Source organism: Hordeum vulgare, chromosome 1H, assembly GCF_904849725.1.
Source record: "Hordeum vulgare subsp. vulgare chromosome 1H, MorexV3_pseudomolecules_assembly, whole genome shotgun sequence".
NCBI classification, from domain to species: domain Eukaryota; kingdom Viridiplantae; phylum Streptophyta; class Magnoliopsida; order Poales; family Poaceae; genus Hordeum; species Hordeum vulgare.
The window spans coordinates 460,058,953-460,071,243 of NC_058518.1; positions in this window are offsets into that span (position 1 = coordinate 460,058,953).

Below are 12,291 nucleotides of genomic sequence, written 5' to 3' on the forward strand. Positions count from 1 at the left end.
GGTCCCCTTGCTTGAGATCCCGCTTGGAAGAAGAACAACTCGGTGGAGTCGGCAAACCATCATAGTCGAACGGGTCCTCACATTCCGACATGCTTGCGGAACTCTATCGAGACGGGCAAACCGGAAACAAACATCAACACAAAAATTCACCACAGCAAAAGCAAGACATGATGCATACCCGATTATGATGCATGATCAGTTCATTGATGCAAGGGATGGCATGGCAATTCATCTCACGCAAACTCTACACATTAAGTGAAGCTCGATATGCAACGGGTTGCATATCGACGAAACTCCACGATCAATTATTTAATTCACTCCCGATTATTTACACGGCAATATTAAATTGGTTAACATGGCAAGAGGTGAAGCGATGATTCTACATGGCATCCTAGACGGTTAACACGCGGAGCAAAGAGTGGAGCTACGGCACAAGAACATGCAACCCAAGATATCATGCCATGAATGCGACATGCATGCAAGTTACAACATCACGGCAAGAAGGGAAAGAAGCATATGTCGCCATGGCGAGCGAAGGATACCTTGGCGGCAAGATAGAAACGAAGCCACGACAACGTTCCTATCCCGATAACTCATCGGGGGTATCGTGCCAACGTTTAGGAAGCGTGCGGGAACGGTAAATAAAGATGGGGTGATCCCGGTTACCGGGTTCCCATGTGTCGGGGCACAACATAGGAGGAACACAACGTGCCACGGGCAACATACGGTGCATACATATATTCAACTCATACAACACATGCATTCGTTAAACGACAAGTCTCATCGGTATACCTTCAACGCGTGCGAATCTGAGGGGTTCAGTTCGATGAAGGAGATCAACGGTCGTCGTGTTCCTCATGGAAGTCGGGGAAGTCGGATCTCGCCGACGGTAGTCGTACGCTCGGCGTAGTGGTACACGGGTCTTCGGCGTCGGTAGTCGATCACAGTTCCGTAGATGTTCGGGGTTGTCGAGGACGTAGTGGACTCGACGAACTTGTCGGTTTCATGAAGAAGGGGATGGTCCTTGCGAACTTCGGCGACGGCAAGCGGCAGCAACAACTAGTCTAGCAGCAACCTCGGCAAGCGACGGCAGCAACTACAGCAGCCTAGCATCGGCATCTCATAGCAGCAAGAGCTAGCAGCATCTAACTCGGTACAAGCCACAGCAAAAACGCCGGCAGGCGAGCTCGGCACAAGCAGCAGCGACTACAGGCAGCACGAGCAAGAGCAAGTAGCAATGCATCAGGCAAAAAGCAAGCGACAGCAGCTACAGCATGGCACAACAGCTCCACAACAATGAGCAACAGCAAAGCCCGGCAGCTAACTACACCAACATCAGCAAAACGCATCGGCAGGCACACAGTTGCCCAGATGGCAAACGGAGCAGCTACATCAGCCGGCCAGCAGCACGACGACACGGCACGGTGGCAGCAACAGCATCTTGGCAGCAGCAAGATGCAACCAGCAACAACTCACAGACGCAACAACAATCGGCAAGAGCAGCAGATTCGGCAGGGGAAAAGGGGCGGCGCGGCACCGGCGAGCGGACCACGACCAGCGAGGGAGGAGCAGCGACGCGCCGGCGAGCGGACAACGCCAGCGAGGTTGAGGGAGGCCGCGGCTTAGGATGAGGGCGGCGACGCAGGGGACGCAGTGCGGCGAGGGAGCACGGGGGCCAGGGTGGCTCGGCCTGCTGGCGCGCGGGGGCACGCACCGATGCGTGGCGAGGCCATGGCGCGCTGATGAAGAGAGGGGCGAGGTCGAGGGGCGGCTCGCGACGAGGGACGACCTTGGAGACGAGGCCGAGGGCGAGGGCTAGGGCGGCTCGCACGGGACCTGGAGGCGGCGCGCGGGGTTGAGCTCGCGACGGGGCTGGAGCTGGCACGCGGGGAGGGGAAATGCTGGCGGCGGGTCGGGCTCATGCGGGGGCGGACACGGGGCGAGGGGGTTGGGAAGGGGATCGGGACGAGGCCTGGGGAGCGCAGGGACGAGGATGACGGCGCTAGGGCAGGCAGGGGCTTGGGCCTAGGAACTCCCTCCCCCTCGTAGTTGTTTTTTTTACTTTTAAATCACAAACTTTTAAACAAATAAAGGCTTTTAACAAAGATAAAAAAAATAAAAAAAATGCCTTTGCTCCTTTGAAAATTTATACCCCAACTATGAAATAGCTTGGGCATTTTTCTCGCACGAATAAAATAAAATCTTTTGAAGAATCAAAAATTAAAACCCTTTTGAAGAATAAAATAAAACATCTTTCATTAATGAATAAAATAAAAGCCCTTTTAAAAGAGAAAAGAAAATGAGACGGCTTTAAAATAAAACAAAAGGAGAAATAAAATAAAACCCAAGGGTTACCCCCACATTTAATAAAAGGTTTTTTTTAAAGAAGACGAACCTATTTTTTTAAAAGGGGATAAAACGAAAACTTGAACGCAGCCACAAAACAACTAAAAGAGGAGGGAGGGCGGCGACCTATTGCACCAAAGACACCGAGAGCACTCACAACCCAGATCACAACACGCAACATATGATGCAAGATGCCATGATGCAAACTACATGACGATCCAACAAATAAAACTAATCACACGACAGAAACGGAAATAAAAAGGGGGAATCTTCTGGAACGTCGGCATCGGGCTGTCACAACTCTCCTACACTACAAGAGGATCTCGCCCCGGGATCCAAGAGTGAAATTGGGAAAGGATGAGAAAGAACAAGAGGTAAAAACTTAGTCGCTTCTTTGACAAACGAGTGAAACCAACGACCCTTGAAGATTGCAAAGAGATGAGGAATGATATGAGAAAGAAGCAAGAATTCACGGAATATTTCGGCAGCACTTCGGTAGGAAAAAGGGACAAAAAATCGATAAGATGGAAGAAATAGACAATATTCATAACAAACAACTAAATAGAGCAAGGGAACACCATGATCTTGATAGAACAATAAGATTGACCCAAAAGAGCAATATCACAATGCCTCCGGAACAAGAGAATATGAACTAGCTCATACGGAAGAAGAGAATGAAGAAAAGAATGACAACTGCTAACTCCAAAGAACTTGGCAAGCATCCTTGCAAGAAGAATTGAACGGAGTTGTTGGAAAAACAACAACGAAAAGAACAAGATAGTAGTGGGCTTACGAAAATCATCTCAACAAATATGAGGTGACAACCAACCACTAAAAGAAACAAGGATTGATTGGGAGAAACAAGATATGAACAAATCTTACAACAAGAGGATACATAGAACTTGGGTTAATGACAAGCACCATGATTGCAACAAACCATAGGAAAAGCTTTAGGTGACATCCAAACCAAGATAGCTCAATGAAGAAACCATGAGTTGAAATATCTCATGACCATAGAATTGGTGGGTTTAACTATCTCATTCTTGAAAGGAAATCTCTTCGAGGCTCCTACACTAACAAGAATGCTGTAATACCACCTCAAAAGATAAAGGAAGAACAAATGCACTCCGAAATGCAAGATGAGAAAACTCGAGGTTCTCTAATAAGAATCTTGAAGAACACTTGAGAATGGATTGAAACCTTGATGAACCACCATGAAGGACCTCCGTATACAAATGAATGATGCAACGATATGAAGGTAGAAAAGAATAAGATTATGACCTTGCCAAGATTTAGATGAAGCCTCACAAAGAGATACTTAAAAGAACTTGGAACTCCGGAAAGAAAGACAAGCACAAGAGGAACGAATTGATATCATGAGCCACTCCGGAAGAAGAATTGAAATATCTTGGAAGAAGGAAGAACAAGAATAAGAATTATGTTATGCTAATCCTTCACCAAGTTTAATTGATGACAAGCAACGGATTTAGCATACCACTTATTCTACTAGAAATGAATCTTGAAGAGGTAGAGAGATAAGCACCACTTGAGGCATAATTGAAGGAAGCACCGGTGAGAATTGACAATTGAATAGGACACCACGAATTAATGAAGATACATGAAAATGAAGAGATCATGAGCCACCTGAGAGAAAACTAGAACAAGGCACCAGAATAAACGAGAGACGACGAAGAGACAAAAATTGAGAAGAATTGAGGATGAAAGCTGAAAGCTGAGAACGAAGAATCTTCTATAATGATGGCCTTCGGAGGAACGAGAAATAAAAACAACTCAGAAATGCACCGAATAGCAAGAAAGAGATTACTCATGATAGAAACAATTTAGAGGATAACACGAAGCTGAGATGACAATCTTCACAAGAATGGAGCAAGATTTGAGAGAAACACTCCTTTGAATCTTCAATGGATAGAATGACGAGAAGAACATCACCAAGAATACTGAGACACTCCGGAATAATGAAGAATGAAATGTTGAGCCAATATGAGAATTAATTCAAATTGATCTTGAAAAGGGGTATGACTGATGAAATTCATACTTATGTCATAGTTGAGAAGAATTAAAGATCTCCGGAAAGATTAGAAGAGACATAAAAGATCATGGGAAAAACCTGTGGGTTATGGGCCCACTGAAAGAAATCACCGTTGAAACAATTGCTAGAGATATTGCATCGGTTTGAAGAGAACTAGATGAGGTTGAGAACCTCGAAATAATTAAAAGAATTGAGAACAAGAATTCTGAGATAACTTCAACGCTCCGGATAGAATAGAGAGAAACGACAACAAGAAGATAGACTGATAAAAATTTCCAACATAGGAAAGAATTACAAGGATGAAAAGGATATGATAACACGGACAACTGAATTAAATTCACCGGTAAGGATGACAAGAATGAACAAATATGACACGAATCTCCTGAGAATCTTCACAATGAAACACCGGATAGGACACGGAAGAAAAGATAGCGGAAGCAACAATGAAAAGAAAACTCTTGGATGAAAATTGAATCACTGAAGAAAAGGGTGCGAGGGCGGGGAAAAACAAAGACAACTTGGGACAGATGAGATGAACTACGGAATAAAATGAGAGCATGATCTTGCAAAATTGGAAAGGATTGAATTCCCTTGAAGAGAAGCACACCGGTTGAATGGAATTGATACGATGACTCCGGTTGAAAAGAATTGATAAGACAATTGATTGAGCAAAAGGATTTGCACTCTCACATAAAAATATGAGAACACCTCTTAAGAAAGATCTGAAATCACCATTTGACATCGAAGCAACTTGACTTACCATATTCAACAAAACAAAGGATGAGGCTTATGAAACAAGCCGGAACAAACTCATGAGAAAGATTTCGTCCGATATTTTCGTGGACAGGATCGCACGGGCTCGATCCTTACAGCAGCCATCAAGTGCAAGGCAGTGCACCCGACATACGAAGCGTCCCCGAGTCGTAGCAAGCTACAAGGACTCTTTAAGACACAACGTGTACCGCTGTAAGTCGATCGTGAACAAACGAATCCACTAGATGTCGAACCCCAACCAAACATCATGCATTTGTTGGAAGAATGTCCTATAAGTAACTACTTGAATTCCCACCTATGAATTCCCGAAATATCTGGTCATGCAATCTGGTACACGGATACAAGGAGTAATATCACACAACTCCTATACTAACCCGTCACTTGTATCACATCCGTCAACACACGACCAGAATCTCGGACCTTCATCTACACCAGACCCTCGTGATCACAACGATACAAAGTATGGCAGTACTCCCGAACAATCTACACCAGTACTGGGGACATCGGGGTTATCTCGCCACTACTATTATTGAAGCAATTACGAACACCCTTCGTTCTGAGATACTAAGAAATCTGAATGATAACGATGTGCTCAAGAATCCCCTGGAGCTCAACTCCCCTGAAACTCAAAGCAGATAGGAGGCACCAAGACAGAACTCCATCACATCGGCATCATATAGATCCGAAGAATATTCGTGTGATCCTAAAAAAAATTTGAGTGAGAAGAGGAGTAGAATTAAAATATTACGTCAAGATTCCTCACCACAGCATAAAAGATGAGAAAAAAGAATCCTACTCTTCGATATATAACTAGACTCAAAGTAGTTTTTCACTAGACTCGACTCGGCCAAGTTCGATCAATCAAGGGGGCTCCTAGGTCGGTATTGCTCTGATACCAACTTGTCACGCCCCAAGATGCGACCATATCCTCAATTTGGCATGAGGGCCTCGTCAGGGATAGAAGCGCATCTCGTCGTGTTGCAAGAATGGATATCGTTACAAGTACATGTACTAAAAAGAAGAGATATACAAAGAGTCGGCTTACACTCGCCACAAGCTACATCAGATTCACTTAAGTACATTACATAATCATCAAGAGTAAGAGCAGGGTCCGACTACGGACGAAAACAAACGAGAAAAAAATAAGAACGACGTCCATCCTTGCTATCCCAGGCTGCTGGCCTGGAACCCATCCTAGATCGATGAAGAAGAAGAAGAAGAAGAAGAAGAAGCAACTCCAGATGAACAATCAACGCGCTCGCGTCAAGTAACCTTTACCTGTACGTGCAACTGGTGTTGTAGTCATCTGTGAGCCACAGGGGACTCAGCAATCTCATTTCCAAAGGTATCAAGACTAGCAAAGCTTAATGGGTGAGGCATGGTTAAGTGGTGAGGTTGCAGCAGCGACTAAGCATATATTTGGTGGCTAACTTACGAGTACAAGAAATAAGAGGGGGAAGATCTACGCATAACGGACGTGAACTACAGATGATCAAATGAATGATCCTGAACACCTACCTACGTCAAACATAACCCCACTGTGTCCTCGATCGGAGAAAGAACTCACGAAAGAGACAGTCACGGTTACACACACAGTTGGCAAGTTTTAATTAAGTTAACTTCAAGTTATCTAGAACCAGTGTTAAACAAAGTCTCCACGTTGCCACATAACCGCGGGCACGTCTTTCCGAAAGATTTAACCCTGCAGGGGTGCTCCAACTAGTCCATCACAAATTGCCACAAGCCGCATAGAAATCCTCGATCACGACACTCGCGATCTCGTCGAATTCCTTAGTGGAAAACCTCAACTCTGAGATTACCCAAGGCATCACCGGAATCCCGATGCACAAGATATCTCGTCTAAGGTAAAACTAATCCAGCAAGGCCGCCCGACGTGTCGACGATCCCGATAGGAGTCGCGTACCTCGTTCTCAGGACACGGCGGATGGAAAAGCCTACAGGTACCAAACCTCGAGTTGCCCCGTGGTGGCCCCGTAGTCTGTCCTTTTTGGACCAACACTCATGAGGAGCACTGGCCCGGGGGGTTGATTAAATTATCATCGGGTGCCAGCAGGTCCCTATGCATTATTATTAGGTTATTAGGCAAATGTAGTACCAAAGTTGGGCCTTGCCAGACCAGTCTTAATCTAAAACGAATTATCAAGGGGGTCCCCATAACAACCCCGATCGTGTTAGGAGCGCTCGATTATGGAACATAACACCGGTAGCCGGAAACTAAGGGGGCAAAGGTGGAACAAAACACCAGGCTAGAAAGGCCGAGCCTTCCACCTTTTACCAAGTATATAGGTGCATTAATTTCAATAGCATTTAAATATGGTGATATAACAAGGAACCCATGCTTTCACATGGAAGCAATGCACCTGCAACTAGCAACGCTAACACAGGGTTAAGCAAGCCGTAACATAGCCAATCAGTGGTTTGCTAGGTTGAACAGGTTGAAGGTTTCATGGCATTGTTGAGAGGCTGATATTTAACATGTGGTAGGCAACGAGACATAACGATAGAAGCGGGAAAACTAGCATGGCAATGATAGTAATGGTATCTGGGGAAATGGTCCTCTTGCCTGAGATCCCGCTTGGAAGTAGAACAACTCGGTGGAGTCGGCAAACCATCGTAGTCGAACGGGTCCTCACATTCCGACACGCTTGCGGAACTCTATCGAGACGGGCAAACCGGAAACAAACATCAACACAAAAATTCACCACAGCAAAAGCAAGACATGATGCATACCCGATTATGATGCATGATCAGTTCATTGATGCAAGGGATGGCATGGCAATTCATCTCACGCAAACTCTACACATTAAGTGAAGCTCGATATGCAACGGGCTGCATATCGACGAAACTCCACGATCAATTATTTAATTCACTCCCGATTATTTACACGGCCAAATTAAATTGGTTAACATGGCAAGAGGTGAAGCGATGATTCTACATGGCATCCTAGACGGTTAACACGCGGAGCAAAGAGCGGAGCTACGACACAAGAACATGCAACACAAGATATCATGCCATGAATGCGACATGCATGCAAGTTACAACATCACGGCAAGAAGGGAAAGAAGCATATGTCGCCACGGCGAGCGAAGGATACCTTGGCGACAAGACGGAAACGAAGCCACGACAACGTTCCTATCCCGATAACTCATCGGGGTATCGTGCCAACGTTTAGGAAGCGTGCGGGAACGGTAAATAAAGATGGGGTGATCCAGGTTACCGGGTTCCCATGTGTCGGGGCACAACATAAGAGGAACACAACGTGCCACGGGCAACATACGGTGCATACATATATTCAACTCATACAACACATGCATTCGTTACACGACACATCTCATCGGTATACCTTCGACGCGTGCGAATCTGAGGGGTTCGGTTCAATGAAGGAGATCAACGGTCGTCGTGGTCATCATGGAAGTCGGGGAAGTCGGGTCTCGCCGACGGTAGTCGTACGCTCGGCATAGTGGTACACGGGTCTTCGGCGTCGGTAGTCGATCACGGTTCCGTAGATGTTCGAGGTCGTCGAGGACGTAGTGGACTCGGCGAACTTGTCGGTTTCATGAAGAAGGGGATGGTCCTTGCAAACTTCGGCGACGGCAAGCGGCAGCAACAACTAGTCTAGCAGCAACCTCGGCAAGCGACGACAACAACTACAGCAGCCTAGCATCGGCATCTGACAGCAGCAAGAGCTAGCAGCATCTAACTCGGTAGAAGCCACAGCAAAAACACCGGCAGGCGAGCTCGGCACAAGCAACAATGACTACAGGTAGCAGGAGCAAGAGCAAGTAGCAATGCATCAGGCAAAAAGCAAGCGGTAGCAGTTACAGCATGGCACAACAGCTCCACAACATTCAGCAACAGCAAAGCTCGGCAGCTCACTACACCAACAGCAGCAAAACGCATCGGCAGGCACACAGTTGGCCAGATGGCAAACGGAGCAGCTACATCAGCCGGCCAGCAGCACGACGACACGGCACGACGGCAGCAACATCATCTTGGCAGGAGGAAGATGCAACCAGCAACAACTCACAGACGCAACAGCAATCGGCAAGAGCAGCAGGCTCGGCAGGGGAACAAGGGCGGCGCGGCATCGGCGAGCGGACCACGACCGGCGAGGGAGGAGCGGCGACGCACCGGCGAGCGGACACTGCGTCAGCGAGGTTGAGGGAGGTCTCGGCTTAGGACGAGGGCGGCGACGCAGGGGACGCAGCGCGGCGAGGGAGCACGGGGGCCAGGGCGGCTCGGCCTACTGGCGCACGGGGGCACGCACCGACGCGCGGCGAGGCCATGGCGCGCTGATGAAGAGAGGGGCGAGGTCGAGGGGTAGCTCGCGACGAGGGACGACCGTGGAGACGAGGCCGAGGGCGAGGGCTAGGGCGGCTCGCACGGGACCTGGATGCGGCGTGCGGGGTTGAGAAGGCGGCGGGGCTGGAGCTGGCACGCGGGGAGGGGAGGTGCTGGCAGCGGGTCGGGCTCATGCGGGGTTGAGAAGACGAACCTATTTTTTTAAAAGGGGATAAAACGAAAACTTGAACGCAGCCACAAAACAACTAAAATAGGAGGGAGGGCGGCGACCTATTGCACCAAAGACACCGAGAGCACTCACAACCCAGATCACGACACGCAACATATGATGCAAGATGCCATGATGCAAACTACATGACGATGCAACAAATAAAACTAATCACACGACGAAAACGGAAATAAAAAGGGGGAATCTTCTGGAACGTCGGCATCGGGCTGTCACAGTTTGACACGCGAAAACAAAGATTCAAGAGGAGTCACACCAAGCACTTTAAGATCTTCGTGATTTGCATCACTAGAACGCACCCTTTTAAACCATTCATGCCTAGCGCGGATTTGGGCGGTTCTTTCTTTGCTCTCATTCATGGAGACATGCATAGCTTTTAAAGTTTCCTCCAAGTTGACCATGGGAGGAGCACATCTAACTTTCAAAGCATCAATATCACAAGACATCCTATCAACGCTCTTAGCCAAATCGTCTATTTTTAGTAGTTTTTCCTCTATGGACGCATTGAAAATCTTTTGAGAGTTGATGAACTCTTTGATATTACTCTCTAAATCAGAGGGTAATTTGTTATGATTTCCATAAGTGTTGTTGTAGGAATTGCCATAGTTGTTAGAGGAGTTACTAGGAAAAGGCCTAGGAACATAGTTTCCTCTAAAAGCATTGTTGCCAAAATTGTTCCTACCAACAAAATTAACGTCCAAACTAGCATTGCTACTCTCAATCAAGGAAGATAGTGGCATGTCATGAGGATCTAAAGGAGAATTTCTACTAGCAACCAAATTCATCAACTCGTCCATCTTAGCACTAAGCGAGTTAATTTATTCTATAGCATGTACCTTTTTGCTAGCACGTGACCTTTCAGTGTGCCACTGAGAGTAGTTGGTCATGATATTGTCTAGGAGTTTTGTAGCTTCTCCTAACGTGATTTCCATGAATGTTCCACCCGAGGCGGAGTCCAAGATATTTCTAGAAGCAAAATTCAAATCAGCGTAAAAGATTTGTATAATCATCCACAAACTCAAGCCATGAGCGGGACAATTTCTAATCATTAATTTCATCCTCTCCCAAGATTGTGCAACGTGTTCATGATCAAGTTGCTTGAAATTCATGATATCGTTACGGAGAGAGATAATCTTAGCCGGTGGAAAATACTTGGATATGTCAGCATCTTTGCACTTATTCCAAGAATCGATACTATTTTTAGGCAAAGAAGAAAACCAAGTTTTTGCACGATCTCGCAAAGAGAACGGAAAAAGCTTCAATTTAACAACATCATTATCCACATATTTCTTCTTTTGCATATCGCATAGTTCAATGAAAGTATTAAGATGGGATGCGGCATCTTCACTAGGAAGGCCAGAAAATTGCTCTTTCATAACAAGATTCAGCAAGGCAGCGTTGATTCATATGATTCCGCACTAGTGGCGGGAGCAATCGGAGTACCAATAAAATCATTATTATTAGTATCCGAGAAGTCACAAAGTTTGGTGTTTTCAACCATGATGACTTCAACAAACAAACAAGAACACAAGCAAGCAAGAAAACTGGCAAAGGAAAACGGCAAAAGGCAAATGAAAACGGCAAAGGAGAAAGGCAAATGAAAACGGAAAATGTGAAGTGGGGGAGAGGAAAACAAGAGGCAACTCGCAAAAAAGGTAAATGCAAGAGATGAGATTGTGACACTTACTTGGATAGATCTTGACTTGATCTCTCCCTGGCAACGGCGCCAGAAATCCTTCTGCTGCTGGCTACGCCTATAGGGATTTCCTTGGCAAATATGCAAAGGATTCCCCCGCGGCCTTGGAGCCTTGCGTTGGTGTTCCCTTGAAGAGGAAAGGGTGATGTAGCACAACGGCGGTAAGTATTTCCCTCAGTTTGAGAACCAAGGTATCAATCCAGTAGGAGGATCGCGTCAAGTCACAAGTACCTGCACAAACACAAAGAGCTTGCACCCAACGCTATGAAGGGGTTGTCAATCCCTTATAGATTGTTTGCAAAGTGAGAACTGAAAGCAAAACGTAAACAAAGCAAAGTAAAAGTAAAAGAGGAGATGATAATTGTGAGTAGACCCAGGGGCCGTAGTGTTCACTAGTGGTTTCTCTCATGAAAGCAAGTAGACGGTGGGTGAACGAATTACTGTCGAGCAATTGATAGAACCGCGCAAAGTCATGGCGTTATCTATGGCAATGATCATACATATAGGCATCACGTCCAAAACAAGTAGACCGATACTTTCTGCATCTACTACTATTACTCCACAAGTCGACCGCTATCCAGCATGCATCTAGCGTATTGAGTTCATAAGAACATAGTAACGCCTTAAGCAAGATGACATGATGTAGATGGACAATCTCAAATCTATGATGAAAGCCCATCTTGTTACCCTTGATGGCAACAACACGATGCGTGCCTTGCTGCCCCTTCTGTCACTGGGAAAGGTCACCGCACGGTATGAACCCAAAACTAAGCACTTCTCCCATTGCAAGAATCATAGATCTAGTTGGCCGAACAAAACCCAAGACTCGGAGAGACTTACAAGGATATCAAATCATGCATATAAGAAATCAGCAAA